Source organism: Panthera tigris, chromosome X (genome assembly GCF_018350195.1).
Source record: "Panthera tigris isolate Pti1 chromosome X, P.tigris_Pti1_mat1.1, whole genome shotgun sequence".
Taxonomy (NCBI): Eukaryota; Metazoa; Chordata; class Mammalia; order Carnivora; family Felidae; genus Panthera; species Panthera tigris.
In genome coordinates this window covers 96,655,969-96,662,326 of record NC_056677.1, presented here as the reverse complement: position 1 = coordinate 96,662,326, position 6,358 = coordinate 96,655,969, and the positions used below count along the sequence as shown (strand labels likewise).

The window sequence follows — 6,358 nt, the reverse complement described above, 5'->3', positions numbered from 1 at the left end:
CTGACGCGGGGCTCGAACTCACAGACCGCGAGATCATGACCTGAGCTGAAGTCGGACGCTTAACCGACTGAGCCACCCAGGCGCCCAAGCAGTCTATCTTGAAGCCACCATGAGATGAGGAAGCCCGGACTAGCCCATGTGGAGAGGGCACTCGGAGAGGCCCTGAAGTGACGAGACCCCTGGCCTGCACCCTGCTGCTTCGGTACCCCTGCAACTTCAACTGCGCTCACCACCCGACCACAGTCACATGTGAGCCTCTGAGCCTCACCCATCTAGCCCAGCTCTTCCTGAAATTCCTGACCCACGGAAACCATGAAAGATCATACAGTAAGTGCCGTTCTTTTAGGCCAGTAAGTTTTGAGGCGATCTGTTATGTAACAATTGATAACTGGAGGGGCGCCTGGGTGGCTCAGTCGGTGGAGCGTCCGACTTCGGCTCAGGTCATGATCTCACGGTCTGTGGGTTCAAGTCCCGTGTCGGGCTCTGTTTTTGCTGACAGCTCGGAGCCTGGAGCCTGCTTCCGAATCTGTGTCTCCCCCTTTCTCTGCCCCTCCCCCGCTCGTGCTCGGTCTCTCTCTCACAAATAAAAAAATAAAGATTAAAAAAATACAGTTGATAACTGGAACAATATCATTAAAGCAAGGACAAGGTGACAGCCAGTGCCAGGAATGGAATAACAGTTACTTGTTATCCTATGGTGGCACCAGTAGAATTCAGGGTCTAGGTGATATATCAGGTTTTTTTACTAGGCTCCACGCAGGACGTGAAGACCAGCGTGAGGCTTGAACTCACCACCTTGCGATCGAGAGTCAGATGCTTAACTGACCGAGCCACCCAGGTGCCCCACAGGCCCTAATTGATATATCAGAGCGAAAGGAACTGTGTCTGAATGTGTGAAACTGGTTTGGATCCTGTTTCTTTTTTCAACTAGTCTCTACACCCAACGTGGGGCTCAAACTCACGACCCTGAGATCAAGAGTCGCACACTCTATCAACTGAGCCAGCCAGGGGCCTCTGCTGGGTCCTGTTTCAATCAAACCAGCGTTAAGAGAATTTTGAGGCAACAGGAAATCTTTGAACAAGGACTGGATGTTAAATGATATTAAGGAATAATTGTTAATTTTACTACATATGACCATGGCATGACGGTTATGTTAAAAAGCAGTCTTCAGGGGCGCCTGGGTGGCTCAGTCGGTTAAGCGGCCGACTTCGGCTCAGGTCATGATCTCGCGGTCCGCGAGTTCGAGCCCCGCGTCGGGCTCTGTACTGACAGCTCGGAGCCTGGAGCCTGTTTCAGATTCTATGTCTCCCTCTCTCTGACCCTCCCCTGTTCATGCTCTGTCTCTCCCTGTCTCAAAAATAAATAAAATGTTAAAAAAAATTAAAAAAAAATTTTAAAAAAGCAGTCTTCATAGATTCGAGATGCAAACTGAAGTGTTTACAAATGAAACAACACGATGCCTAGAATTTGCTTTAAAATACCACAGAAAGTGCCAAGACCATTCAATGGCGGGGGGCGGGGGGGCGCGGGGATGGTCTGTTCACTAAGTGGTCCTGAGACAACCAGATCTCCACATACAAAAGAATGAAATTGGTCCCCTACCTCACTCCATATATAAAAATTAACTCAAAATAAACCAATGATCTCACTAGAAGAGCTAAAACTATAAGACTCTTAGAAGAAAACATAAGAACGTATCTTTATGACTTGGGATTTGGCAATGGATTCTTAAGATTTGATACCAAAAGCATGAGTGCTAAAAGAAAAAATAGATAAATTGGACTTCATCAAAATTCAAAACTTTTGTGCATCCAAGTACATCATCAAGAAGGTAAAGAGAAAACCCATCGAATGGGAAAAATATTTGCAAAGTATGTATCCAATAAGATTTTAGTATCCAGAATGTACAAAGAATTATTTTTTTAAATGTTTTAATGTTCATTTATTTTTGAGAGAGAGAAAGAGGGAAAGGGAGAGAGAGAGAGAGAGAACACGAGTAGGGGAGGGGTGGAGACAGAGTAGGGCAGAAGATCCGAAGCCGGCTCTGAGCTGACAGCAGAGAGCCTGATGCGGGGCTCAAACTCATGAACCATGAGATCATGACCTGAGGCAAAGTTGGATGCTTAACTGCCTGACCCACCCAGGCACCCCCAGAATGTACAAAGAACTCTTATAACTCAACCAGAAAAAGGCAAACAAGCAATTAAAAAATGGGCAAAGGACTTGAATAGACATTTCTCCAAAGAAAGTAACAAGTGTTGGCCAGGACGTGCAGAAATTGAAATCCTCATACATCGCTAGTGGCAATATAAAATGGTGTTGCTACTATGGAAAAAAACATTTGGCAATTCCTAAAAAATATTAAACATACAGGGACACCTGACTGGCTCAATCAGTAGAGCATGTGACTCTTGATCTCGGGGTCATGAGTTTGAGCCCCACATTGGGTGTGGATGTTACTTAAAAAACATCTAGAATGGGGGCGCCTGGGTGGCTCAGTCGGTTGAGCGGCCGACTTCGGCTCAGGTCATGATCTCACGGTTTGTGAGTTCGAGCCCCACGTGGGGCGCTGTGCTGACAGCTCAGAGCCTGGAGCCTGCTTCGGACTCGGTGTCTCCCTCTCTCTCTGCCCCTCCCCCACTCGTGCTCTGTCTCTCTCTGTCTCAGAAATAAATAAACATTAAAAAAAAATAAAACCAAAAAAACAAAAAAAACCTAGAATTACCATATAATCAAGCAGTTCCAATCCTAGGTATATATATCCAAGAGAAAGAAAAGCATATGTCCATATAGATACCTGTATGTGAATGTTTAGAGCAGCATTATTTGTAACAGTCAAAAGATGGAAACAACCCAAATATCCATCAGTGATGAACAGAAAAAAATTATGGTACAGACACATAATGAAATATTTTCAGCCATAAAAAGGAATGAATTACTGATACATGTTACAGCTTGGATGAGCCTTGAAAACATTGTGCTAAATGGTAGAAACCAGACGCAAAAGATCAAGTATTGCATGATTCTTTTTGTATGAAATACCCAGAAAAGGCAAATCCATAGAGACAGGAAGCAGGTTAGCGGTTGCTAGGGAGTGGCAGAGGGGGAAATGGGGAGTAATTACTTAACAGGTATGAGGTGTTCTTCTGGGATGACAAAAAGATTTTGCAATTAGAGAGAGGGGGTGGAGAATGTACTGAATTTAAATGATTAACTGCAGAATATCATTCAACCTTAAAAAAAGAAGGAAATCCTGTCACATGGTATAATGTGGATGGACCTTGACACATTACATGGAGTGAAATAAGTCAGTCACACACACACACACACACACACACACACACACCCTACTGTATGACTCCATTTATTTGAGACGTCTAGGTGGTCAAAATTATGGGAACAAAAAGTAGAATGGTGATTGTCAGGGGCTGAGGGGGTGAAGGGAAAGGAACGGAGAGTTGTTCAATGGGCATAGAGTTTCAGTTTTGCTAGATGAAAAAATTCTAGAAATCTGTTACACACACAACGATGAGAATATAGTTAACACTACTGAATGGCACACTTAAAAATGGTTAAGGTTGGTGGGGGGGCCTGGTGGCTCAGTTGGTTGGGCATTGACTTCAGCTCAAGTCATGATCTCATGGTTCGTGAGTTCAAACCCCACACCAGGCTGTCTGCTGTCAGCACAGAGCCTGCTTCAAATCCCCTGTCCCCCCCTCTCTCTGGCCCTCCCCAGCTCACGTTCTCTCTCTCAAAAATAAATACACATTTTAAAAAAAATGGTTAAGGGGCGCCTGGGTGGCTTGGTCGGTTAAGCGTCCGACTTCAGCTCAGGTCATGATCTCACGGTCTGTGAGTTCGAGCCCCGCGTCGGGCTCTGTGTTGACAGCTCAGAGCCTGGAGCCTGTTTTGGATTCTGTGTCTCCCTCTCTCTCTGCTCCTCCCCCACTCATGCTCTGTCTCTCTCTGTCTCAAAAATAAATGTTAAAAAAAAAAATTTAAAAAAAAATAAAAATAAAAATAAAAAAATGGTTAAGAGGGTAAATTTTATAGTACATGCTTTTTATCGCAATTAATTTTTCTAACATCGACTCCTTGCCCAACGTGGGGCTTGAACTCAACGACCCTGAGATCAAGAGTCACATGCTCTACCGACTGAGCCAGCCAGGCGCCCCTCACAAGTTTTTAATTTAAAAAATGGTTAATTTTATGTTATATGGAATTCAGCTAAATTTAAAAAAATAGCACAACAAAAAGGGGGGGGGGATGGTAGACGAAACAAGATTAGCAAAAAGCCAGTAACGGTCGAAGCTGGGTGATGGGTACATGAGGATTCTGTATACGTACTATTCTTTCTGCTTTTGTGTACGTTGTAGATAAAATTTTCCAGAATTGAACACAGAGAGGGGCGCCTGGGTGACTCAGTCAGCTGACCATCCGACTGGTGATTTAGGCTCAGGTCACCATCTCAGGGTTCGTGGGATCCAGACCCACATCGTGGGGCACCATGCAGACAGTATGGTGCCTGCTCTGGGTTCTCTCTCTCCCTCCCTCTCTTTCCCTCCCCTGCTCATGCTGTCTCTCTCTCTCAAAATAAATAAGCATTTTAAATAATGGTTCTTTAGAAATAAATACATAGATAAACAAACAAATAAGTAAAATAGAGAAAGCATGTTGGTAAAATGGTAGTAGTAAAATACATACTGTCTATTTCCAGACATTTCCTTGGTCTAAAAGTTTAAAGTTAATTATACACTGGTAAACTGCTAGTATGTGCTAGTTTGGAGTGAACAATGGCATAAATAAGTAAGTAAGTAAGTAAGTAAGTAAATAAGTAACTGACAAGGAAGCCAGAGAGTGTTGGGAACAGTGATGTCTAAGGGAACATATTCCTATAGTTGTTCTTATGATGTGATAATCTGCCTTTTAAAATGGCGTGCTATGGGGCGCCTGGGTGGCTCAGTCGGTTGAGCGTCCGACTTCGGCTCAGGTCACGATCTCGAGGTCCGTGAGTTTGAGCCCCGCGTCGGGCTCTGGGCTGATGGCTCGGAGCCTGGAGCCTGCTTCCGATTCTGTGTCTTCCTCTCTCTCTGCCCCTCCCCCGTTCATGCTTTGTCTCTCTCTGTCTCAAAAATAAATAAACGTTAAAAAAAAAAATTAATAAATAAATAAATAAATAAATAAATAAATAAAATGGCGTGCTGTGCCCAAGAACTACTGAAAGCTTGTAAAAGATCACCAGGAGAATGAAAACATGATAGTCAGGGAACTAATGCATAGGAGGCATTTACCACCTAAACGTCACACTGAAATTCATTGTCCTCCCCAGTGACTGTAGTTTCTGTGACATTCAGAAATACTTATTAAATGCATGCACCATCAGGGCCTCCCTACTGAGCAATTCTAGAGAAGGCCAATCACATCCTAGACTATTCGAATGGCTCCCTGCCACCACCCCCATCCCCCACCCCCCGGAGAAGTGTGGGGACAGTCTATTTAGCAAGTGGCCTTGTGCTGGATAAACTCATCCTCCTCGCTCCCCAGGGATACTTGGGTCGAGAGAAAAGTTACGAACAAGCAAATAAATAAACAAAATAAACCCAAACCAGACGCTTACCGGCCTCATAAGGCCTGAATCTCACAAAAACGAGTGTAAACAGTTAGAGCCTTTGATTTCTTTGATTATCTAGAGTGAAATAATAATGGTTTCTGAAACCGCTGAATTAAAGAGTAGCTGTATGTTGTCGAGCGAGGTGTTTGTGTTCCTCTCTCTTCCCCAATGAATCTATTCAGAATGGTTCCTTCAGAATAAGCTACAGTGAAAAAATATATATATATGAGGTGATGGTTACATGTATATACAGATATATTAATATATATATAACAAGTGTGCTTTATTATTTATAAATGTAGCTTAATAAAGTTGAACGTGTGTATATATATATATATACACAAAATATATTTATATACTATATATGTGTGTATAAACACTATATATATATATATACACTATATACATAGATGATAGATGATAGATAGAGGATAGGTAGAGATAGAAATAGATATTCGCGTGTGTGTGTGTGTGTGTGTGTGTGTGAATGTTGGCATGCCTGAAGGCTCAGTCTTTGGACTTCTTTAGCTACTCTTGCATCCCTTGATGATCTGTCTTGTTTTTTTCAATGTTTATTTATTTATTTTTGAGAGAGGCAGAGAGTGATCAGGGGAGGGGCAGAGAGAGAGAGAGAGAGAGAGAGAGAGAGAGAGAGAATCTCAAGCAGGCTCCTCACTGTCAACACAGAACCCAACCGAAAGATCAGGACTTGAGCCGAAATCAAGAATCACATGCTTAACCGGCTG

General features: G+C 43.2%; 1 non-coding gene across 1 annotated transcript; it reads right to left on the bottom strand.

The window, feature by feature from the left end:
* Positions 1-4,097: 4,097 nt before the first annotated feature.
* TRNAK-CUU lies at positions 4,098-4,171 on the bottom strand. The gene has a single exon. It is a non-coding gene; the product is annotated as a tRNA-Lys (tRNA).
* Positions 4,172-6,358: the final 2,187 nt, after the last annotated feature.